The sequence below is a fragment of the Haemaphysalis longicornis genome, unplaced genomic scaffold, assembly GCF_048455015.1.
Source record: "Haemaphysalis longicornis isolate Haplotype H1 unplaced genomic scaffold, Haemaphysalis longicornis Haplotype H1 scaffold_5, whole genome shotgun sequence".
Lineage (NCBI taxonomy): Eukaryota > Metazoa > Arthropoda > Arachnida > Ixodida > Ixodidae > Haemaphysalis > Haemaphysalis longicornis.
Window position 1 is genome coordinate 90280935 of NW_027526385.1, and position 25785 is coordinate 90306719.

Below are 25785 nucleotides of genomic sequence, written 5' to 3' on the forward strand. Positions count from 1 at the left end.
ACGTCGGTCAAACTGGCAGGTGCCTCAATGATAGGCTGAGGGAGCACCGCACAGCTGTGAGTGCGCAGATGGGAGATGGCCACCTTTCTGACCATTGCCATAGGTGCGGGTGCACGCCAAAATTAATGCAGACGAGCTTCTTGTTTCGATGTCGTTCTCAAACTGATAGTGAAGTCTTCGAGGCTGTTCTGATTAAAAGGGAGGGCGAGAACTGCGTGAGTGCCCCATCTTTGGCACTTTCAACCAGAGAAATCCACTTTTTGGTGAGAGAATTGATGTCCCTTGATCATGCGCAATCGGCGACTGGTGTGCACACGGGTCGGCAAAGATCATGTCCTGTAATGTGACCAGGCGTTGTTTGTGCTTCAATGTAAATAGTGATAAGAGTGAGTGCAAACATTCCGCCGTTTCGTTTCCACGGAATCATGTGCTTGTTTGTTTGTTTTTTCGAATTATGTACATATAGGCGTGTTTTCCGGTTCCCTTTTGCATAAACCAAGTTGAAGTCTAGCGTGTGTTTCGTCATTCCTTTCTTCGTCCTGTGTTAAAGCTCGCTAGAAGTATTTGTTCATTAGTCAGTAACCAACTCGCCCAACTATCCGCTTTAACCGTCAAAGTGAACTCGTCAGCGCATTTCGGGTGGCGCCTCGTTTTATTTCCCCGCTTGGTAGAATATTTAACCATTAACCCTCCTCGTTAGAGCTCTTGTCGCCTCTCAGGTCTACATCTAAGCCGAGTACATCGTTATGACGTCACCGTCAATCTCTTACTCATACTCTTCACAGCTAAAATTACATGGATATTGCTGAATTGCATGGGCTTGTTTTACAGGGTATAAGGCTTGCTTCAACCCCTTATAAAAAACATTTAAAGTTTTTATGGTATTCCTGCATGCACTTTGAAATATACTTATAAAAGCAGACGTGTCCTCGGCCATATATATTTTAATTTTTCAGGGAATAAGGGTATGTTATGCTCCTTAATTATGAGAAAAACACCTTTAAACTGCCGAAGACATTCTTGTAATCCCTTGACCAAAGTAGACTGACACAAGGAGATGTGTCCCGGGCCACAACAACAAAAGCACCATGTTAAACTTACCACTTTTGATGTAGGGGGTTATACAAGCGGCTGATGAGGTGGCGGCATTTGAGCCGCCTAATCGTTGGGCGAATATCCTCTTCAACAAGTTTCGACAGACGCGCTACATTTATGATGTGCCTTTATTAAAAACAAAACAAAAGATACGCCATTACACAAAAAACAACGTTTTATGCAGTCTTTCTTGAGAAGCATCAAGAGTAATTAGAAATGTTTCATTTAGGGCCATTACTTGTACAGAAGAAACATAAATTGCAATATCGCACCTTTATGTTTAATTAAGGTGCAGAAAGTATTCTGCATAGTTGATCTTCAGCAATCCTAGAATAGTAAACATATTACAGTATTAGAGATTTGCAGTCTTAAACTATCAGTAAAAGAGGGCTGGAGAACAGATACATATTGTTAGTTCTGAGAGCTCAGTTCTGATCGGAAAATTTGATATCTATTTTGAGGCATTATGACCCTACATGCGTTAACTGTTGCAAAAACGAGAATTGAAAACCGATCAATAGAAGTTGAAGTGTTCTCACCTAATCGCAACCAACCCTACAAGTTTACCGCACGGGCTAAGCGAGTCTTCATCAGCGGCTGGGTTCACCTTCAGAGAAAAAGAAATGGTACATGATGTACCAAAACAGCGAAATTCAAGACTTCTACTTTCAATCAACCGATATATATTCACAGGTGAAATACGCTTCGATCATTATGACCGTAGTTAAGCGATCAACCAAAATCAATCTACAACAAGGGCTGCACAACCTCGAGCCAGCGGACCAGATGTCGAATGCCTGGTTGTATTTTTTGCGGCCCCGGAGACACGATATAACAAGTGAACCACTAAAAGGTTGACCAGATATCGTACCGAGAAAGCTAACTCGCAAGATTATTGGCAGAACATTTCAGAACACTAAGTGTAACTGTGAATCGTACGGGTACCTACCTAATTTAAAAACCAGATCCTTTAGCCCACACATTGTGGTGTTGTTTCCAACGGTGTAATAATGGTTAACCGTGTAATAAATTACATATTTCCAATAACCGGGAGAGCAGGCAGGCTCAAGTTACATTACTCCACAACGTGTCCCATTCATGCCGCAAATCACGTTTTTGAGGAATCGGTGGGGCGTAGTAACGCTTTACATATGTACTATATTGAGAAAGGGGTTTATTTAGTGGCCCCTCTGAAGTTATGGAAACATTGAGAGACCGGAGCATAGAAACCTACCCAGTGACTCTTAGAAACCACGTGCAAAAAATGTATGGGCACTATAATCTTTCGTTAGTTGAGTGAGAAGCTTCCTCTCAGGAAATGTGTCGGGCAAGGATAGACCATCTCTCCGCCAATATCTAACGCCTGTCTATGTGGAGTATTGGAAAAACCGGGGAAACAAGGGAAGAATATATGAGCCACTTGACACTTCTAGATGGGATCGTCATTGTCAATGAATCGGGAGAAGACCTGCAATTATTGTTAGAGAAAATTTACAAAAATTATTTGTATGGTTAGAGATAAATATGGGGAAATTGAAAGTGTAGGGTCAATCAGGCAAGCAGACCTCCCCTTAAGCCGTTGTAAAAAATGCCAAAAGGGGTAGAGAAATATAACTAGTTCGGACAAGTTATCAGCGATGACATAAATTACGCAAAGAATTAAGCGCTGATTAGAAAAGGCTGAGGTGAATTTCTCAAGCACAGTCAAGTTATGAAGATACAGCTACCTGTGTGCCAGAACAGAGTATTCACCAAACATGCACATGTTACCATAGCTCATGGCAGATAATTTTCGGGAGTTTCTAAACACGTCGAAGTAACACCTGAGTCAGCAGAGACGTTATAACGCTTTGAGATAAGGAATGGACGTATTGATTTAGGAGAAAAATTGGCTGACCATTACGATACTGGCTAACGTAAAATTTGAACGCAGCGCGAACTGTAGTCATCTTGGTGACGGGGCATCGTTTCGAGAAGGGATCGCGTTATCAGCGAATACACGTCGTCGCGAGCCACTCTGGCGTTATCTCGCAGTGCGTTGCTGTCACCGAGCATGACTCGGGCGGTCTGGGCATGCCACCCCCCCTCTCACAATTTCGCTACACTTTCCTCATCCGCTTTCCTGCTCGCTCTATCTTGTCTTTCTTCGGTCCGGTGTCCGCTTCGTTCACTCTGTTACAACGAGGCCAATGGCGACGCAAAACCACAGGAGCGGGCGCTTAAGAGCTGCACTCTAAAAATTTCAGATTAGAGCTCAAATTAGTGAAGCTGTGCCTAGCATGCATGCGGAGATGGGGCAACTAGCTGACCATAAGGGCAAAGTTACTGCTACGTAGACGCAGGACTTGGTAGCAGTTACTTCGAGTTTTCTTGCGTACTTTTGAGAGAAAGGAAATTCAACAGGGGCAGGAGGGGAGGAGGGGAAGCAATATAAGAGAACTCTTCGGATAAATATTGATTCCGATGTCGCTCGATAGGCTGCTATATCGCCGGTTGAGTGTCTGTAGAAGAGGCCTTTATGCGATGGTAGGCGTGAACAAAATTAGTATGAGGGCATTGATATGACCATGGGTCTAGTGTTTGAACTGACGTCGAGCGCGAAAAAGATGCGATTAACACAAACGAACAAAAGTTCCGGGGGTACCAAAGATTCTCCTCATGAAGTGAGGTTTCGTGAGCGTCGCTTCCGGTTGAGCTGTGGAACCAGATGGGTTGGTGAGCATATGAGCACGTGCCCTTAACAGTCTTGCGGGCCGGCTCGCGCGAAGAGTCGTGAAGACATCATTATCCTCGTCGTCGTCATCACCACCATCTTCACCACCACCACCAATCATCATCACCATCATCATCATCATTTACGTCTATGTTAGAATGAAAGCCTTTTACATTGACATGCATCCGCTTCTTCAATGGGCTAGGCGAACCCCTTTTTTGCCACCCTATATCCTGACCCCATCCCTCGATCAATTATTTATCGGTGTTTCCCTATTGCTAGTCTCCGTCTATCGGTAGCCAGTTTGTTTGAAAACATTACCTTCTTGTATTTCCGGTTGTCCGAATTGAAAAGCAATGGTGCAGATGACACGAGTAATTGTATTAATTTCACAGAGCTGTGCTTTTCTTGCGCCGTCGTTTCAACTCGTTGGGCACAGAAAATTTCTAACCTCAGATGTGGCTTTGTAGAGCACAGGGCTACATCGAAAGAAGGAACATACAAAGCTTCCGAGAGCTGCAAATGTCACAAATGAGTAAAAGCTCATCTCCAAAGCTCCGTGATTTTGGTGTCCGTGAGGAAATATCTGAAAAAAAAAGAAAACGGCAAAGAGATTATGCTTTGATGGGGCTGCACATCAGCGCCCGTGGTGCCCGTGGTGTGCACTTCGAAGTCAGTTCAGACAACTCAACAGGACTCACAAGGTAAAAAAAGATGGCGCATCTTCCAAGAGGGGTGCAAGGCTGTAGAAAAACTGCTCGACCTAGGGCGTGAAGCCAGGGTGTCGAGCTAGTCGACCTAGAAACAGGGTGTCGGCCTAGCTTCTTCTTCCCTCGGATCCGCTTTTGGTGTAAGGGACCGACGAGCGCGGTGCTCGGAATCTTCCGCTCTTCGCTGCCGTTGAGGCATGGCGGCTTCGGTGCGATAACACGGAGTATCAGACGCTGTGTGGCGCCGACGCATCGTTATGCCGCGTGTTCCGCAAGTAGAGTTGAGCCTGATTGCGAGCTCTAGACTGAGCTGACTGAGCTCTAGAGGCTGCTGGAAGCTGGGCCCGACTAGAGGTTAGCTCAGCTGGGAGGCAAAGCCGGGAGGTTAGCGCGTGATCTCCGCTGTTATCTGACGCGCGCTGTTTCCGCGCCCTCCCTCCTGACCAGGAGGCCCCACGTGCGTCTGTTTTCTTGGTATGTTTCTGCATACGCCACCAGCACTGCTTCATGCTTAAACAGTCCCGCTGTCAACAAGAAAAAGAAAATGAGGATAATTTTAATTGCTACTAAAACTGTGAGCAAACTTGAGACTTAAGCAAGCTCGATTGTTCGAACGCAACAATACTTGGTTTTACGCTGCTGCCTTCTGAAAAAAGGTGTCGAAGCGCTCGCTTGCGTGTATTAGAAATGTACACCACCTAGGAGGCACCAAATATTTTGAATAGATGTTGGAGATGTAAAGTGAGTAAAAAAAAAATTTGCGAGATTTGTTTAACGCAGAACGTTTACAGGTTTCTAATGTATATGGAATAAGTGGGTCCGGGGAGGGAGTCGGACGAGTAAAAACAAGATGAAACTAATGTATATGGTGAAGATACACGCACAGAAAGTAAGTTTGGTGAAAAGTCATAATCGGTAATAAAGCGGCTGTACCAAGTATTTGTGTTTTAACTTCGGGCTGTAAATGGTGACTATATAGCGATAGTCACCCACTTCAGACATCTTTCATGCAGTGACAGATGGTACATATGTGCCCTTTTTTCCAGGGTAATAGCAGAAAACTGCCTGCAAATGCTCCATGTGCAGCATTCCCGCTCATGGCAGTCCTTTCAACAATGATCACTCTGTAGTTATTTAGCGAAGCGTAAAGTATTTTCGCGCATATAATACTGGGAGCGATCAAGTCTTGCGCTTTGCGCCACTAAGTTCCAGAGCCATAGAAACCATCCTATACAAACGCATAGGCAGTAAGATTTACTGCAAATTACACAAGAAATATTCAGAATACTGGGAAGTTCTTTTAGAGTTTTCATCTTCGTGTTGACTTCTTGCGTTATGCTAAATATCACTTTCCGGAAGTGGTTTTGCTAGGTCCCTGAGAGGTCAGAATTTTGAGCGAGAAAGCGGGGTATGCAGATCTTTGCTTGTTAAAATGTGGACATTTAATGTGTCAGGCATGCTTCAGAGTAAAGAACGCATTGCTGCTTCGTCCCGCAAACGATCGGATAGTGTCAGCGGCTGAATATGTTTTACAATGCCATAACACGCAAACCTGTGCATGACCGTACGTTTAAAAGGAAAAAAAAATTGGCTGGCGATTACGATACTCCGTAATGCCATATTTGGGTGCAGCAGCAGTGCGCTGAGGCAGCACTCGCTCGTGAGTTCTTTCGATGGCAGCGATGATGAGCCTCTGCTTCGGCGACGCGAAGTGCGTCGCAGGAAAGAACCGGGACCCGCGTCTTAGGCAGGGAACGCACACCATCGTCACGCGCAGTAGTAGTAGTAGTAGTATGAAACTTTAATGAGCCTTATAAAGTAGGAGTGGTTCCCTAGTCCGGGAATCCAAGTGACGACCGGGCGACCGACGCCCTAGATGCCAGTAGTTGCTGGACGTCCAGGTGGTCGCTGGTGATCAGGTTCTCCCACAGCTCATGGAGGGGGAGGGGGGAAGGAAAGGGTGGGAGGTGAGGGTTATGCGTACACTCTAATAAAATGTGGACGAGTGTGCCAGGCTGAGAGCAAAAAGTGCATTGGGCGGGAAATTGAGTAGGAAACATGTGGTGTAAGCGAATTGGATGGACGAAGGTATTCGTTTGGATGCGACGAAGAGTCGTTTCTTCTGATTTGGACAGCTTGGAGTGAGGTTGAGGGAATCGTTGCCTGTCGAGTCGATAGTATTGGGTGATGTCCTGAAACGTAACCAGTGGTGTGGACTCCGCTTGTTCTTCTGGGGCCTGGGAGGAGAGTGCGCAGGCTTGACGATGGGCAAAATTATTGCCTGTCAATGTACAGTGGGCGGGTGTCCAGACGAGGGCGACGTTTCTTTGTGGCTGATGTTGCGAGAGGAGGCGGAAAGTTGGTGGGGCCACCCTCCCCGCCAAGAAGCTCCGACAGGCAGCTTGGGAGTCGGTTAAGATGACCGCGCTCTTGGTGTGAATAATTGCGAGTGCGATCGCCAGTTCCTCAGCAATATGCGTGGATGTCGTGGTAATTGAAGCGCAGGTTATAAGGGCCGATTTGGTGGTGACGGTTGCAACCTTGTGCTGCCCGCCTGGATACGAGCTAGCGTCTGTATACGCGACGTCCAGACGGTTCCCATAGATGTTCTCGTGGGCTTGACTCCGTGCTTGTCTTCTGCCCGGGTGGAGATCAGGGTGCATGTTCTTCGGTATCACGCGCACGCCCCCTTCACGTTTTTGCCTGAGTCGCGCAGACGAGCGTCTCGTGCTGGCACAGCATACTTCCCCTCCCCTCACCCACCGCACACTGTCCCAGAGCGCTCGCGGCGCCACGGCGAACCGCCCTCCCCTAACAATTTCCCAACACTCTGCTCCTTTTCTTTCTTTCACTATTCGGTCTTTCCATCATTCCCTCGGTTACGACGACGACGCGGCCCAGTCCAGAGACGACCACCAAAGGGCTGCGCCCTTAAATGGCAAGTATTTGCTCACTTCACTGCAAACGTTGTCCAAAGACTTCTACCGCCTATGCAACGTAAATGCCTCTCTCCTTTCTCCGCGCACTTCTGATGCTCTTCCGCTCTCCATTTAACCTTCCATGATTAACATGAAAGTCAATTCAAGTTTCCCGCGTTCCACTGGTCGCCCAATCTACTGGAACGTTTGTTACTGTCGAACTTAGAACACTACCGCAAGACCCGAGCTCGCACGAGCGCTTTTTGTATTTTTGGACCAGAATATTGTTTTCAACGCGTATGTTTTTGCGATGGCAAATATCATGAATACACTTTTTAAATTAAAAGACCAATGCGAGCATCAGTAGCGCATTTAAAGTTTGCCGCAAGTATTCCTTATGTTTTCTTTTTTGCTCAACAATGTTGGAGAGTATGAAGGTTGTTTCCAGATTCAGTGGTTAGGAAATGTTTTGGCTTTATAAACTTTTCTTTCAAGAATTCCGTTACCTTTTGACCTGTTCAGCCACGAGTGCCGAAAAGCAAAACTCAAGGCGCAAGGACACCGTTTATTGGCGATGCGGCCAGCTTCCTAACCGTGCACTGCCAGATTCGTTGCACGAGCTCGCGTTTTATTTTTCACTAATGCCTCGTCGTCTTCGTGGTCGGCGGAGGCAGCGGGCGAAAGATTGAACATACTCCGGGCCCCGCCAAACTTGTTAATTGGCGGCAAGTTTAAATGGGCAGAGTGTCTGGATAGCCAGCTCCCACATTTGACGAGGCGTTTTCTCAGCATAGACGAGCACAATGTCCCCCACGTTGAATTCTGTTGCCATCCTTCGGGCGGCGAAATGGGCTGATCGTAACTGAAGGACATACTCCTTCTGCCACCTTGTTCGGAAGTTTTCCGTGAGTCACTTTCTATACTGTTGCCTTCGGAGAGCGTCTGTACGTTGAGCAGATACTTGAGCGGCACACGTGCGGTGATGGGGTAGAGCCCGCAAAAGAATGTCGCAGAGCATCTATGAGAAGGATGACTCTTTTACACCCAGAGTGTCGATGCCTCGTATATTGACGAGCACATAATCGTAGAGCTTGCGAAGCCCCACTGTGTCGCTGGATATCTAGACGGGGTTTAGCATGCGCAGTCTGGCGAAGTGGTCTTCCTCAAGAGACCAGATGGCTGAATGTAGGAAGAGCAACAATTTTCAGTAACACCATAATTATAAAACCTATGCTATCTGTGGTTTTCTGCGGGAGGTCATGGTATCTTTCCACGTGTTGTATGGCCAATTTTCATTCGAATACACTTAACCCGTAAATATTTGTATCGTGACCTCGTTTAAATTCTGTGCTCAGCCAATGTATCTCAGAGGACGTAATAATGATGTTTGTAAGCTTGTTAATTAAATGAAAGTTTCATCTGGGGTCCAAACGTTTTTTTAAGTTGCATACGCAGACACTGTGAATTCTTACATGGTTAGATAGCGGGGATGATTATTTCCCACAGGAAAAAGCTTGGAGGCTCCATAAGAAGGTTGAGGATGTAGAACATGCTTTTGTTGTTTGCTGATGCGTGGTTTTGTAGCGTGAGCTACACTGGCCGAGGTTGAGCAGTTTCGCGTGGTTCCCGGAGAGCCGGGCTGCGCATGCACGAGGAGAAGTGACGTCACACGGCGCACAGAACGTTGCTTGCTGCCCGGCGTCTCTCACACACCCCACACGCCCAGCGTCTTCGCCGACCTGCGTTTCGCACGGGGCGGCACGGTCCACTTGATGATCATACGAGGGGTGGCTGGGTGTGGAACCGATGGCTCGTGCGTCGCAGCAACACGGGGGTGCGCCTGCAGTGTGGAACGAGCCTAGCTCTGGGGCGATTGGTGACGCTGCGCCGGAGCCGCTTGATAAATATACATGTGTCACATAATGCGTATATCGTGTGTGTGTCATTGAAGCAGCAGTAAGCATGATAATCAAGCTAATTCTAAACAACCAGGAAAGCTAAGAATAACCGGCCGAACCTTAGCCCACGCTACGTATATCCTGGCATAGCCGATCTAAGCCACTGGTAATTTTTTTCTGGGGGGTCCTCCAGTGAACCCTTAAAAAATTATGCCCCTGACACAAAATGGCATGAGCTATGTTGAAGTTGACCATAGTGAGATTTCCTATGAAGATTATTTCTCTCCTTGTTCTGTATACCCATGTCAAGGAGCAGAATGGCTATTAGAAAACATGACGAGAACGCAAGGCCCGCTGTTTATGATTTCACTAAACGTATTAGAAGATTGAGAGAAGCATATCTATAACAAGGGTGTGACGATGTCGTATTGAAAATAACAAGCGCCTAATTGTAGTCAAAGTCCACAATTTTCCCTACTTGCTCAAAACAGGGCAGCGGTGTTTCATGATACCAACCACCCACCACGTTGAGCCAGAATTTGTTATGCCTTGTTTTATAAAGAAATAAAGAAAATGAAGGAAAAAAGAGAGAGATAGACAAGCACACAGACAGATAAACCAAACTTTTCGGGTTGGAGCATGTAAATAAAGACTACCGTATTAAAAAAAAAACTCTCAGGACAACTACGCACTTCTTCCAAATTAAAAATGCGAAAGCAAGAACGGGCAATAAAACGTCGCTGGGTGCTTCTTGGAGTTTTGCACTGCGAGCAGTTTTCGAGTTTTCTGGCGAAGTAGTTGCGATGCACCGGCGTGGATGGCAACCTTTCGCAACTTCCGAAGTTGCAGCCGCCGGCAATCTGTGTGCTTCGTACCACATACCGAAGCTGTTCGTGTACTGCCGCACGCCGCGACCTAGGTCGCTGGGGAATGTTGCGCCACTGGGTGAGGCCGCTATCAAGTGCCCTGTTGATACGTATCCCTGTGTGGTAGCATTGGGAGATCCACGAGACGAAAAAAGTTGGGTTAACCTCTCGCCAGTACACCGCTGTGGGTAAGGGCTAGCAACCTTATTTCGCTCGATGTTGGAGAGCCTTAACGTTACCCCTAACGGCTTGCACAAGCAAAGTAACACTCACTTAATGTCAACCTGCGGTTGCATGATGATGTCTGTAAGCCTGAAATAGTAACTTTACGCATAAAATCAACAGAATTTCTTGAAAGCGTTTGCCTATGCACATCTACGGGTGCTCTTTTTTTCAACCAATGAGAGGGTTACGAGCTGTTTTGGTGCTGCAGACGGCGGCTTTGTCTTTCAACGTGGCATTTAATGCTTCCGCATTGGGAGCAACATAAGCTTTGTTAATGAGTGCTCTTACAAAATTTACACGGCCACCTAGGGTGGTTGGACACAAAAAAATTATGAGGCATGTCCACCCGACGAGGATTCAGACTAGAAAGGCATAATGCATACCTTAGCTATGCATCCACACGAAAAAAACTGTCAAGAATAGGGCGTGTCGCAAGGGTATTCGTGGAGAACCGATTAGGTCTCACGAAATAAAATGTCCTCACCTGGTGCGATGGCAGTGTGTCCTTCCACATCAGGAGGTTTGTCAAAGCTGCAACGAAGCAGCAGGCGTGAAGCAAGGGTGGCAAATTTGATACGCAGAAGCTTCTCCAACGCTGTAATACCGCAACCGTTGTGATCCAGACCTAGGTGAACGTCAGTGTATTCAATTTATATTTGATTTTTTCAATACTGTGTCGGCGCTTGCAGTTGGGTTTGTATAAAACAGGATGCCCCCAGATCGAGCACCAAATAGATGCTTATCATTAGCATCATCATCTTCATAATCACCATCAGCCTGGTTATGTGCACTGTAATGTAAAGGCGTCTCCTGCCACGTCCATTGTGCGCTAGTTGACTTCACTCTTTGGCTCCCAATTTTTGCAGTTCATCCCTCTATCGAGTCCTTGTCCGATCCTTACAGCGGGTACGGTCTATTGGCAGCCGCTCCACCTGGTGATCTACATGATCATCTACCTTTCGGATGATCTACCTGTTGTCTCTCATGGGCATGACGTGTCCCGCCCATTCCCATGTTCTTCGCTTAGTTTGAACCAAAATGTCTTCCACACGAGTCTGTTTCTTAATGTGCGCAGCTGTTTTCTTATTCCTACGTGTGAGCTCTAGTTCTCTTTATTCTATAGGCCGCTGGGCAGATCGAAATTTCCGTTGAAATCGCCTTGTGAGACACCAAGTTTCTGTTCCATACGCCCTTACCGGAAGAAAGCCTTGTTTGTGTACCGGATTGTTGAGTGGCAGGGGAAGCTTACTATTAAGAATACCAGAATTTCTACCGGAAGCAGCCCACCCCATACTTATTTTCCGGTTATTTTCTTTTCCCAAAATAAGTGTTGCCAGCAAAAGTTTCAGAATGCAAAGACAACGTAGTGAAGCAATGCAAAGGAAATACGTCTGCAATAATAAACATGCTTCAAACCAAAACGATTCAACCATGATCAAGACGAAAGGGCACAGCAAACTCATTACAAGATATAAACGTCAAGCAAGTTGTTTCTCAGTGCAGACAGACACGTGTACCGAGTTCGTACTGCGCTTATACTGAGACTGACAAAAATATGTCAGCTTCAGTGGAAACACTTAACAACATCCTACCACACAAATCACTGCAAAACAAAGGTTTCTCTCGATAAGCCCTTTCATTAATTCCCCATCAAAGTTGCGCTGGGACCGATACTGGAAGCATGTTGTGATTAGTCTGAGCCCTACCGCTCGGCTCTAAGTAGAGGGAACGATTTAAACCTTGCCCCCCCTTTTCCTTCAGAAAGTTGTTTCGCGTTTTCAAGTAACGTGGTAGAAGTTTGATTTGCATTTTAACAGCGGAGCTGTTCTAGCGCTGGCCTTGACGTCCGTTTCTGACGGTATCGTGTCACGCTCTCCCTAGGGCTGGTTTCTCCGCCGCGCGAAAATCGATTCCTAGCTACAGGAAAATGCATAAAAATAACAACTATGTCCTAGGGCCTTCATATTTTAACATGAAAGCTTATATTGGCACTGACAAAAATGTCCTCCGAGCGATGTCCTCCCAGGCGACTTTAGAAAAAAAATATTAAATTTGGTCTTTGTAAGCTGGCTTTTCCGCAAAGCCTGTTGCGCAGTGAAGCATCACCATCTACGGAGGCAGTATGCTTACAGAAAACGGCGCTAACTCTTGTACTATAAAAAAGTATCCCGAAACAAATTATGTGACAATTACCTCTTAAAAAGACTGTACCATATATACAGTTTCACTTGCTTGTTAAATTAGTTCAACGTAAAGCTGCAAACGTTACATAATTACTGTCTGATGTCATGGTATGGAAATCTAAGGAGGGAGTATATGTTACAGAAAACGGCTGTAACAGGTATGACAATAAGCCGCTAAAAGAACTCGAACATTACACACAAGAAAGAAGCCGAAGCTAAATGGAATCTCTATAAAAATAACCACATAGCTCCGCCGTTTCAGGAGATTTCACACTGGGTGGAACTGGGTTTACTTTTCACTGTCACAACGCTGTGGTCAACCATCTTGCATGTAATGTGCAACTAATGCAGACAGGCTTTTCTTAAAACACTGGGCTTTTCTTTATTCCTGGCATTGCGTTTTCAGTTCGGGAGACTGAATAGTCAAGCGTTTTTATGTGCAGGGCAAAGTGCATGATGGTTTTATCCGCCTTTGCATTTCTTAGAGCGTAGTGATACAGAGTTTGGGTTTGTTGTGCCTATACCAAAGTACCCGAGTTCAAAACAGACGCGTCACTTCATACTGCGTAATGATGAATTTAAAGAGACATAGTGATGTGAATTTGAAAAAATAATGATAAGGACCGCGAATACAAAGTGCGGCAAAAATATACCCTAATTCGCTCTTCGTTTCCCCAGTTGAAAAGTAATTTGTTCACAGCGACGAAAATCTGGACGCCGCAATTTTTTAAAGCTTCCTCAACAATTACACAGCTGGAAAATGAGAGCCTATAACAAGAAAGTAATAAAAAAATTGGGCCAACTCGTGGTGCTTTTGCGTGAGTGGGGAACCTTAATAAATTTATTTGATTAAATATTTCCGGAAATATAGCTTTTCCTATATCTGTTCCCCGTATTCAACCCAATCCCACCGACCGTGCTACCTGATCCTTTTGCACAGGTGAACCGATCTATCTTAGTCGCCCGCCCCAGTCGAAACTAACGACAAGGCAAATTTCTGTAGTTTGTCGTATTTTCGCGTGTCGTTCTGTCGTCTTGTCGTATTGTTGTCGCGTCGTGATTCTGATCGCCTGTCGTGCGTCGTATTCCTGTCCTGAGTTCGAGGTTTTGTCGTGCCTAATTCCTGTCTTGTCGCGATCCTAATGTTCCATCAGTAGTTGCACATGGTTTGAATGTTATTACACATTAAGAAGAGTAGAGTAAATGTCAGTTCTGTTGGGAATACAGGAATGTTTGTCTTTGGGAAAATTTACTTTGCCGTTACGGCCGAAATATGTGTCGTAACAACACACGGCTTTGTCGTAACAACAGGACCTCTGTTGTCACAACAAAGCTTTTTGTCGTACGACAGGAATTCTTGCTAGGTTTTTGTGGCATTCCTGTTGTGATTTTAGACTGGGGCGTAATTTGCTATGGGCCACAAATGGAGGCAGGATCGGGTTGCAGCACGCAGCTGATCGTTCTCCGCTGACTAGCTCTTCAACAAGAGGTTTGGAATTACTAGCCGTTCATTCGTCCACCCGAGATAATCCCTTCAGGGGTAGAAGTAGTTCGCCATTTTCAGAATGCTTCGCGAAGAACCAGGCCTTATGACACTGAACCAAGTCTGCTAGCACGGGAGCGTAAGGTACGTCATGAGTTAAAAAAAGAGACTAGGTAGGCTGTGAACTTTACAAAAATGGAACGTGAAAGCCCACTTTGACTTTTCGTTGACGTGCTGCTGAAAAATTTTGGATATTTGCGGCAGCACCCATCCCCACTTCCCGAACTCTTTGGACAGTATTCTCCGAATAGCGTTCCGCTCGCTCGCTATCGCCAGAAACTTCATGTTTTCGCCGTATGTACGTTAACTTCTGAAGGCGGCTCGTATTACACGTGCGGCTGCAGTCTACCCTCCTCCTGTGCTCAGCTCCGCGGCTATTCCTCAGAGACCTGCTCCGATCCTCCTCCGGTACTGTGGTTTTTGTTTCTCGGCATGCGATCCCCGGGTTGGGCAGTTATTATTCGAACAACGTAATTTTCTGTACCTCACAACGCGCGTGCTTGTTGTGAGAGTCTAAGGCCTGCACCTTAAAATTTACCCCGTAACTGCTTGCTAGGTGCTAATGCGGAGTTTTAGCATACTGTTTCCGTGATTAAGTTAACATCTACTATGATTACGGAAGCCGACTGCGCATGCGGAAGGAGTTACCATTCCCGGTAACTTGCCGGCCCAGGTGTTACCGTCGCCACCGAGCTCCCTGAGCAGACGAAATGTACCCTCGCCTTTTGATCACAGCAATTTCAGTGTGCTCGGCATCTAACGCTTGCAGCAGGGAATAAGAGTAACCTTCAATAATTGTGTTTACTACGCTACCGTCGCTAAATAATGCTCAGTGGTACGACAGACGACGAATTTTCTCTGATTGGTGGGCAATGCAGTGCCCCAAAACTTGTGCTAAGCGTAGCCCGCCTCAAACACTTCGGAGGAGTTACGCCTCCAAAATTCCTCTGGGGAGGCCAACGTAAGCTCCTGCGTAATTATTACAGCTAATTGTACTAATTTTACGCCAAAATATTGAGCGGTTGGTGTTAATTTTAGTCGCCGTTATTTGATGCTAACTTTGACAAGTAGATGCGGAATCGACATCATGTTTTCTTTTTTTCCATGCTCCAGAGGCGTTTTGTGCACAACATTCCAAAACAAAAATAATTCTATTGTAAATGTCTAACACAGAATGTAACACATTAAAGCTATTTTAAACAAAAGCGCATAGTTCTGAGCAACAAATTATTGTGTCATTTACTGCGAGACTAATTCGCCAGATGTCACAATTCGCATTACGGCAGCCCGTAAGACGGAATAGGGACACCGCAAACGGTGCGCCAAAACGTGTTCTACTGTGTTTAGCAGAACCGGAAACTCTGGCTTCTGGTGACGCGGTAAGCAGCAGCGTAAACACGGCAACGGTATGCTAAAACACTCCAAAGGAAAGTTTTAGCAAATCGTTGTTGTGTTTGCGTTACCGTTTATTTTGTTGCTGGAAGTCGGAGTTTCCGTTTACCTGAAAAGAGTAGGGTACATTTTAGCACACTGCGGTTTGCGTATGTCGGCGTACTGGCCGCCGTGCTGCAGGTAGCGATGTCTTCCGAATTACTGTCACAACAAAGTACCCAAAACTCTGTTACTCAGAGCTACTCGCTTTCGCTTAAAATAGCTTGAATTCTTGGTATTTCGGATTTCACAATACAATGCAATTCGGATTAAGCGTTCACACTACAACTTTGAGAATATTGTAGTCATTTCCTGGAAAGGAAAACATGATGTTGGTGGTGCCATTTACTGCGGACAGTTGGGCTCATAAGGTTTACTAGATTTCTCACCTACCCTAATTATTCAGGCATAAAATGAGCAAAATATGCTGTAATAATTGCTCAAGAGCCTAGTTTTGCCTGCCCAGTACAATTTCAGAGGCGGAAGAACGCTTTGCGAACTCAGCCACTTGACGAAGTATTTGAGGGGGGGGGGGGGGGGGGGGGGCGAGGCTTAGCAAAAGTAGGGGTGGCCATATTGCCCAGCCGCCGGAGAAAATTCAGCGTTTGTTGCGCTCGAGAGCAGCGTTTAGATACGACAACGCAGTAACCAACATAAACGAAGGTTACGTTTATTGGCTGCACCAAGCATTGGGTGCCGAGCGTAGTGCATTTACTGCAATCAAGACGGGATGGTACACTTCGTCTGCTGAGGGAGTTTGGTGGCGACGATATAAGATGTGTCCGTAAGTTACCGTTCACGGTAATGGCTCCCGCAGGTGCCGTCAACACCCGTAATACGTCAGCATGAAGACGTTAACGGTTTGTTAAAACTCCCTAATGTCGTCGAAAGACGGTAGCACTTCACCGCCCCTGCCCCGTAACACTCTCCTTTTTTCTCTACTCCTTCTCGTGCTTTTAAAGACAATAGTCATTATAATTAATCCTAGTCTGTTGCACAGGATTAATTTTCTTGTCACTCTAAGTGTTTGTGCGCCACTTGGGTGCGCGACTTCGACGCGCTACTTGGACGCGAAAATATTAGCCTGTCTGTCTGTCTGTCTGTCTGTCTGTCTGTCTGTCTGTCTGTCTGTCTGTCTGTCTGCCCTAGATTCAGCCGCCTGGACAAAGTTAATTCTGCAGTTTTTGAACGAGACCTTTGTAGATGAAAACTATTTCTAAACATCTATATCTATGTTCATTCATTTCAACACCGTTCAGCAAAAACGAAGCATTACACATATATGAGGCAAAACAGGAATGCACATGTGACATTCGGAGTGTTCGTTGATTAAAAGATACACGAATGCCGGATTTTTGCGTTAGCAAATGAAATACTATAGCCATTGCAGAGAAACAAAACATGGAGCATCCCACCGAGGTACCGCTGGCGCTACCTGGCAGTGGCCCTTGGTGCGCACGTTCGTGTGTGTTCTAGCTTCACTACCAGGTGCTCCCACGAGTGTTGTCAGAAATATTTTCGGTGGTGCGCTCCTTGGCTCGTATTTCCTTTCTCCGTGGCTGTGCGCATCGACGAAAGTGTACTCAGTCGTGCATTAGCGCATAGATTCCGTGCGGAGTATACTGCCGCGAACCATACATTGGGTTTGTTTATTTGTGTTTTGCTTTTACCGCCCGGCTGCGCCGGTCTGTGTTATCTCTGCGCCAAGGGAAGCGCGTGTTCCATTCTTTCTTTCTGTGCCGCATGTGTTATCTGTTGTGATAGGGAGAGCATTCCGATCTAACGTGAACAGCCCACAATAATCTTCTTGGATCTACTATGTTCTCGATGCGAATCGACGTTTCGAGAACCACGCGCGCCAAAAGATAAAAAGCCTGCAGTGCGGACGCCGGGGCATTCGATTCGACGTCACTCGCCTGTGCAAGTCACTTTGTTGACCGCTGCTTCGCCGCCTCTGTATTCTTTTGAGTTGTTAGGGGAGCACAAGTTCGCTCCAATAAACGTGTTTCTCATTCAACACCACTGCATCTTCCTTGTCTTCGTGACATCTGGTGGAGGTGCTGGGTACGCACCATTCATGCCCACTACAACCTCGAAAAGCCGCCAAGCCAGTCCAACAAGAGCCAGCCCCCGCCTGCAAGATTTACCGCCCGAGTTCGGTCTTCTGCCAGAAGGGCCCAAGAGAAGGAACGCTGCAACCAACACCATGGTGCTAGAAACAACGTCGCCAATCATCCTGCAGCAGCCCCGAGAACCGCCATCGTTCCGGGGAGCCCCCGCTGAAGACCCCGAAGAATGGTTGGAGAAGTTGGAGCGCGTCCGCATCTTCAACAGGTGGGACGATGAAGAAACGTTCCGGCATGTCTTCTTTTACTTAGAAGATGCTGCTCGAACTTGGTTCGAGAACCATGAGAGCTCTTTGACCGACTGGACTCAATTCAAGAGGGAGTTCCTTAAGACCTTCACTACCGTGGTGAGAAAAGAGCGAGCTGCGCTTTTGCTTGAAACTCGAACGCAGCACCCCAACGAAGGAGTCGTGATTTTCGTTGAGGAGATGAAGCGACTTTTTCGTCGTGCGGACCCTGAAATGACCGAGGAAAAGAAGCTCAGGTTTCTAATGCGAGGAGTGAAGCAAGAGCTTTTTGCTTGTCTAGTCCGTAACCCTCCGAAGACAGTGGCCGAATTCGCGTCTGAGGCGGCCGCGATGGAGAAGACGCTAGAAATTCGAACCAGGCAGTACGACCGCCCTGTCAACGCGCTGTTCTCGGAGACCATCGGTGCTGCAAATGGAAGCTCCGATACATTGCGAGAGACCATCCGAGCAGTGGTCAGGGAGGAGCTTCGGAAGCTTTTTCCAACGACGCCGCAACCTCAAGTGGCTTCCCTGACCGACGTAATCCGAGAAGAAGTCCAAAACGCACTGGGAACTTCTACGCCGTCGGAAGCACCCCGCGAACCACAAGCCATGACCTACTCCTCGGCTGTTCGTCAACCCCGCCCTGCTCCAACCCGTCGTCAAGAGGCTGAGCCATACCGCCGTCCAACGCCGCCCGCCCGACGCCCTGTAGACCAATACCAGACGCCAAGGAAGACCGACGTGTGGCGAACGCCCGATAATCGCCCGCTGTGCTACCACTGCGGAGAGGCCGACCACATGTACCGTCGCTGTCCCTACAAGAGGCTCGGTTTGCGAGGGTTCTCCGTCGACGCCCCACGCCCCCGATACGGCAAGCGCCCTGCTGAGATCGAAGAATACCTCTCCAACACCAACCGAGGACCAGCCCGCTTCAACCGTTCACCGTCGCCCTACCCGTCTCAGTCACCAAACCGCCGCAGCACTGCTGACTTCTCACGTGGAAGGTCCCCCAGCCCACGCGGGGGAAACTAAAAGCAGCAACTTCGGGAGGTAAAGTTGCACAACGGCGGAAAAATGAAAACCCTCCAACGACGCAGCGACTGGCTGAAGACCATCATTCACGACATGCCCTCATCCCGACGACCCGACCTAGCCCTAACGAGACTCCTGAACACGACGACAGCTACCCGGCGCGACGCGTACCCGACCTGACCAAGACGTCCGTTGAGAAGACGACGACAACGACGATGCACAGTGCCCGACCATCAACACGTACAAGCAGAGATACGACGCCCCGACGAACCCGCAACTCGAGGACGACTGCATCTGACGTCAAGGTGTCCATCGACGGCTTTGACGTAGTCGCCCTCGTAGACACGGGAGCTGACTATTCGGTAATGAGCGGACCATTTGCGTCTAAACTGAAGAAAGTTATGACCAGATGGGACGGTCCGCACATACGCACAGCAGGAGGCCACCTCGTGACGCCAAGTGGAACGTGCACATCGCGCGTCACCATAGACGGCACAACGTACCCTGCGGCGTTCGTCGTTCTGCCTAACTGCTCCCGCGACGTGATTCTCGGAATGGACTTTTTGACGGACAACGGCGCAATAATTGATCTGCAGACCAAGTCGATAACATTTTCCTCCAATCACTCCACGACGCCGCAGCCGAACCCCGATCACCGTGCTGCTGTCAGGATCGCCGACGATCATGTCACCCTGCCACCCCGCGCAAGCTTGATGATCGCCGTCTACTGTGAGGATGCTGCTTCTGACATCGACGCTATCGTAGAGAGTGATCGAAGGTTGCTTCTCGACCGCGGTGTCTCCGTCGCAAGAGGCATTGCGCACTTTAAGCAACGCCAATCTCACGTTTTGGTCACTAATTTCACCGAAGAGTACCAGCATTTAAACAAGGGAGCTGCAATTGCGTTCCTCGAAGAAACGCAAGAAGCAAGTGATGTGATCGCAGTCGCCGACTTTGAACGCACACCCGTAGAAACATTCAAGCTCCCGCAGCCATTCGACGTGAATCCGGCGCTACCGCAAGAACAACGGAAAAAATTATTGGCTTTGCTGCGTCGCTATAGCGAATGTTTTTCGTCGAGCGCAAAACTACGTCAGACCCCTCTAGCGAAGCACCGAATAATAACCGAAGATGGAGCCCGACCTACCCGACAGTCACCGTACCGCGTCTCTTCACACGAACGGGAAGCCATCCGGACTCAAGTCGACGACATGCTGAGCGATGACATTATACAGCCATCGAAAAGCCCCTGGGCTGCGCCGTCGTACTCGTAAAGAAAAAAGACGGCACATTAAGGTTTTGCGTTGACTACCGGCGACTGAACAAAATCACGAAAAAGGACGTGTACCCCCTCCCCCGAATCGACGACGCCCTCGACCACCTCTGCCACGCGAAGTACTTCTCATCGATGGACCTGAAGACCGGCTACTGGCAAATTGAAGTGGACGAGAGAGACCGAGAGAAGACTGCATTTATAACCCCAGACGGCCTATACGAGTTCAAGGTGATGCCGTTTGGGCTGTGCACAGCACCAGCGACGTTTCAAAGAGTCATGGACACTGTGCTAGCTGGCCTTAAGTGGCACACCTGCCTCGTATACCTCGACGACGTAGTGGTATTCGCCCGGACTTTCGACGAACACCTTGCAAGGTTGGAGTCTGTACTCGAGGCCATTCGTACGTCGGGTTTGACGCTGAAGCCTAAAAAGTACCGTTTCGCATACGGGGAACTCAAGTTCTTGGGCCACGTCGTCAACGCCGCGGGAGTCCTACCTGACCCGGCAAAAACTTCAGCTATCGCGAACTTCCCTAGGCCGAAAGACAAGAAGGGCGTGCGGAGATTTCTCGGGCTGTGCGCATACTACCGGCGCTTCGTCGCAAACTTCGCACGCATTGCAGAGCCACTCACGCGCTTGACGAAAGATAGCACCCCTTTCAGCTGGGAAAACGACCAAGAAAAAGCATTCGGCGAGCTGCAAAAACGCCTGCAAAGCCCGCCCGTGCTCGCTCATTTCGACGGAAATGCCGAAACGGAAATGCATACGGACGCCAGTGATATAGGCTTGGGTGCCGTCCTTGTCCAAAAGCAAAGCGGCTGCGAAAGGGTAATCGCCTATGCTAGCCGTGGTCTGTCGAAGGAGGAGAAAAACTATTCTGCCTCTGAGAAAGAGTGCCTGGCTATTATATGGGCGATTTCAAAATTTCGCCCATACGTGTATGGAAGGCCATTCAAGGTTGTAACAGACCACCATGCGCTGTGTTGGCTCGCCAATTTGAAGGACCCCTCTGGCCGTCTTGGGCGGTGGAGCTTGCGCCTGCAGGAGTTCGACGTTACAGTCGTTTATAAATCCGGCAGGAAACACTCCGACGCCGACTGCCTGTCCCGCGCCCCCGTCGACCCACCACCACAAGACTCTGATGAAGACAGCGCGTTCTTCGGGATCGTGACGGAGAGCGACCTAGCCGCCCAGCAGCGTGCCGACCCCGACTTACGCGTCATAATCGAGTACCTCGAGGGATGCGACGTTGCCGTTCCTAGGACCTTCAAACGCAGCTTACCAGCATTCAGCCTGAGAAACTCCGTCCTTGTGAAGAAGAATTTCAGCCCCGGAACAAGAGCGAATTACCTTCTCGTCATCCCCACAGACCTTCGTGACGAAATTTTGGAAGCGTGCCACGACGACCCGTCTTCCGGACATCTGGGCACAGCCCGCACTATCGGAAAAATCAAGGCGAGGTACTACTGGCCCGGCCTTACCTCTGACGTCACCCACTACGTCCGGAGCTGCCGTGACTGCCAGCGACGAAAAACGCCGCCGACAAGACCCGCCGGACTTCTGCAACCGATCGCCGTCCCATCGAGACCATTTCAACAGATTGGAATGGACCTTTTAGGCCCGTTCCCTACGTCACGATCACAGAACAAGTGGATTGTCGTAGCGACAGACTACATGACGCGCTACGCAGAGACCGCCGCTCTTCCGAGGGGGACTGCACAAGAAGTGGCGAAGTTCTTTATAAGCCAGGTTGTGCTGCGACATGGAGCCCCGGAAGTCCTAATCACAGACCGCGGAACGGCATTTACTGCGGAGCTGATGCAAGGAGTATTACGCTACAGCAACACGGATCACCGAAGAACGACGGCGTACCACCCCCAAACGAACGGACTAACAGAACGTCTGAACAAGACAATCGCAGATATGCTGTCAATGTACGTTGACGTTGAACATAAGACTTGGGACGAAGTGCTCCCGTATGTCACGTTTGCGTACAACACGGCTATCCAGGAGACGACACAGCTGACGCCGTTCGAGCTTGTCTACGGTAGAAGGCCGACTACGATGCTCGACGCCATGCTTCCGCACGTAGAAGACGACGACCTCAACGCCGACGTCCACGGATATCTTCAACGTGCGGAGGAGGCCCGCCAGCTCGCTCGAGTTCGTATAACGGACCAGCAGCTGGTGGATGCGGGCCGCTACAACCTCCGACGCCGAGACGCCGAGTACCAACCAGGGGATCGTGTGTGGGTTTGGACTCCCATCCGACGACGCGGACTCAGTGAGAAGCTCCTGCGAAGGTATTTCGGACCCTACCAGATTCTACGACGTGTTGGCCAACTTACCTACGAAGTGATCCCCGATGGTGACTCCGGCACATCACGACGACGCACGCGGCCTGAAGTCGTCCACGTGGTTCGCTTAAAACCTTTCTACGGACGATGACGAACTTTTATTTTCATTTGTTCGGACTGTCGCTTATGTTAGCATCGGGTCGATGCACTCTTAGAGGGGGGGGTAATGCCGCGAACCATACATTGGGTTTGTTTATTTGTGTTTTGCTTTTACCGCCCGGCTGCGCCGGTCTGTGTTATCTCTGCGCCAAGGGAAGCGCGTGTTCCATTCTTTCTTTCTGTGCCGCATGTGTTATCTGTTGTGATAGGGAGAGCATTCCGATCTAACGTGAACAGCCCAGAATAATCTTCTTGGATCTACTATGTTCTCGATGCGAATCGACGTTTCGAGAACCACGCGCGCCAAAAGATAAAAAGCCTGCAGTGCGGACGCCGGGGCATTCGATTCGACGTCACTCGCCTGTGCAAGTCACTTTGTTGACCGCTGCTTCGCCGCCTCTGTATTCTTTTGAGTTGTTAGGGGAGCACAAGTTCGCTCCAATAAACGTGTTTCTCATTCAACACCACTGCATCTTCCTTGTCTTCGTGACAATACATAGCTCTGGGGCGGTATTCTCGAGTTTTGTCCCTTTTGCGTCCCTTTCAAAAGTGTCCCTTTTGGCGAGCACTGATTGGCTAAAAGCCAACAACCGGAAGTGACGTAACGCAAGCGCGGCAAACCTACTGCTAACTTTGCTCCATGCTGCCAACGTCCACTGCTTAACCGGAAGTACGTCACGATGAAAGGGACGCAGAAGGGACGTTTTCAAAAGGGACAGTTACGAGAATACCGCCCCTGGAAAGGACGTCGCCTGTGCACGCGGTTTTCCACCCTTCAGCGGCATGGAAGTCAGAGCTCGTTGATGTAGGCAGTTGCAAAACTTCGCCTAAAAAATGTCCCGCCGCTGGAACCCCCCCCCCCCCACCCCTGCTTTGTATCGTGCGTACGGTGGCGCCGCTGCGGACCCCGCAGGCACTATAAACACGGTAATTTTTTTAGCTGACAATTTAACGGTAAACTTTATTTTAAAGGTGCATATTTTTATTTTTGTACTTTCCTAAGTTATTCATTGCTATCTTAACTGTAGTTTCTTGTTGTGGTTGTTTCTGTGTCTGCGCAATTGCCTCGACCGATTGGCGCTTGTGCGGGCCCTCCGGCACAACATAGGTCCGACCTGAAGTACTACATTTGCTTTTGAGGGTAAGTTGCGCTTGTTAAGAACACTGAGACGGACACGCCGTCTTTTAGTGAAAGTCTACGTTTTTTCCCGTGTCCGTCTCAGTGTTCTTAACAAGCGCAACTTACCCTCAAAAGAATGCTACACGAACTAGCCCCACATCAATCTTTACTACATTTGCGGTTGTCGCTCGGCTTACATCTTACTGTATGCCAAAAACTAATCCAGTAGCTAATCAAGTGGCTCTAGATAATCCTTTAAAACTTGCGTAGAGCCACCCAAGCCAATTTTTACCTCTTTTTCTTTGCCGCCTGAAGACCGGAGATAACGCGCAGCAGACGACAATGCGCAGGCGACAACACATCTTGGTGACCACACGGTCGCATTTTTTACTCCTCTTAGTTCGAATGCATATAAAACACTTGCGTGTTGAGCATCTTGGGCTTCTTCGGAACAAGAAATTTACGTCAGCGCTACAGATACCATTTTTTTGGTGAGGTCGTCGAGCGGCGAACCACGTTGTATATTTTATTTTGTCACGAACAGATGGCGCCATCATGCGGAAAATCCAAAACACTGGACCAATCGTAGGGCCACTTTTTGATGACTGGGGCCTATGGGAAGTTTCGAAACTCCTATATCAAGTATAACTGTGATGGTTGTTGGCTGTAGCTACAAGATCTAATGTCTAGACGCAAACACAGGCCCAGAAAACGCAAGAAAAACATACGGGGACTTATGTAGCAGGGACGGCTGAAGACTTTCGTCTTTCAACGACATTTACAGCTGAGCAAGCAGGTTCCCTGCCAATTTTTTGCTCCCTTCCTTCGTCCCATGACGAATACAATGGAGGTTTGCGGAATAAAATTTGTGGCGGGTAGCGATGCAGAAGCATCCACTCCAGAAGCTGAAATGTCTGCTTTAAAGCAACAGTCCACCAACTGCGATAACTTCTACAAACACTTATTTTTCTTTTCACAGTATTGTTCTGCTTTTAAGCGAGCCGCAGGTGTTATTTCGCCAGGCTTTTTAGAAACGGCCTTCGCTGGTTCGAACTCTGTATCGGAGACTTTTATGGGTGACGTTACACGTTCATTTGAGAAGAAAAACTGTTGACTTTGGAAGCTGTCATCGCCGGCATCTATTTCCGTTGGCTTCGTGCACCTGTTCGAGCTCCCTGTTTACTTCACATCGAGTTAAACTGGCGCAGCCTGAACCTTGTGACCCATATCCAATGTGAAAAACAAAGCAGTGTCATAATGCCATAAACCCAAAGCGGCACGGAGGAAGTGCATATAGGAACTCCTGTTCAACGAAGCCGTATTTGGAACAGGAGCATGCGTACTCACGACTGCAACAGCGACCGCAACATCTGTGTTCGAAATGCCAGAGAGCCCCACAGCGTGTCCGCATAAGTATAGCGCCACCGTCAGCACGTTGTAAAGCTGAAAAAAAAAAACAATGAAGAGAGAAAGAAGACGATGATGTGTAGGGCAAAATATTCAGCAATTGGAGAAGGCACGTGCGATACCCACGCTGGTCCAAATGGGAAAAGAATTCGTAAATTACAGTTCAACAGTTACGAATCTATTCGCCAGAATATGCCATGTGATGAAAGGTAAGGGTGGTATGATGGCAAAATCACACATACGCGCATGCACACACAGACACGCAGGGGCGCACAACTGCGCAGTCTCATTCCTTTCCTCAACCATCTTCTGACTGGATAGGTCCCGGGCGAAATGATACTGGGAACGTGTTCTAATAATTTGACCATCATAAACACAACAACACAAGAAGCCCGACTGGATGAACGCTGCCGTTGTGCTTCTGCTATGTTGCACAAACTTGCCCAACAATGTTTTACTGATGATATTGGGAAGGCCCTTTGGAGCATAAATAGCATTATCTTGTCTAAAAACGATTTGGCCACCCCGGTAGAGCATTCCGCTGCTGCGTCCTTAT

General features: G+C 48.2%; 1 long non-coding RNA gene across 1 annotated transcript; it reads right to left on the minus strand.

Annotated features, from left to right (window-relative positions):
- Nucleotides 1–1101: 1101 nt before the first annotated feature.
- Nucleotides 1102–25235, minus strand: LOC144139322 (uncharacterized). Its single transcript, XR_013316149.1, has 5 exons — nucleotides 25170–25235; nucleotides 10910–11050; nucleotides 4260–4394; nucleotides 1635–1702; nucleotides 1102–1221 (listed from the first exon to the last, which is right to left on the minus strand). It is a non-coding gene; the product is annotated as an uncharacterized LOC144139322 (long non-coding RNA).
- Between the last annotated feature and the right edge of the window lie 550 nt (nucleotides 25236–25785).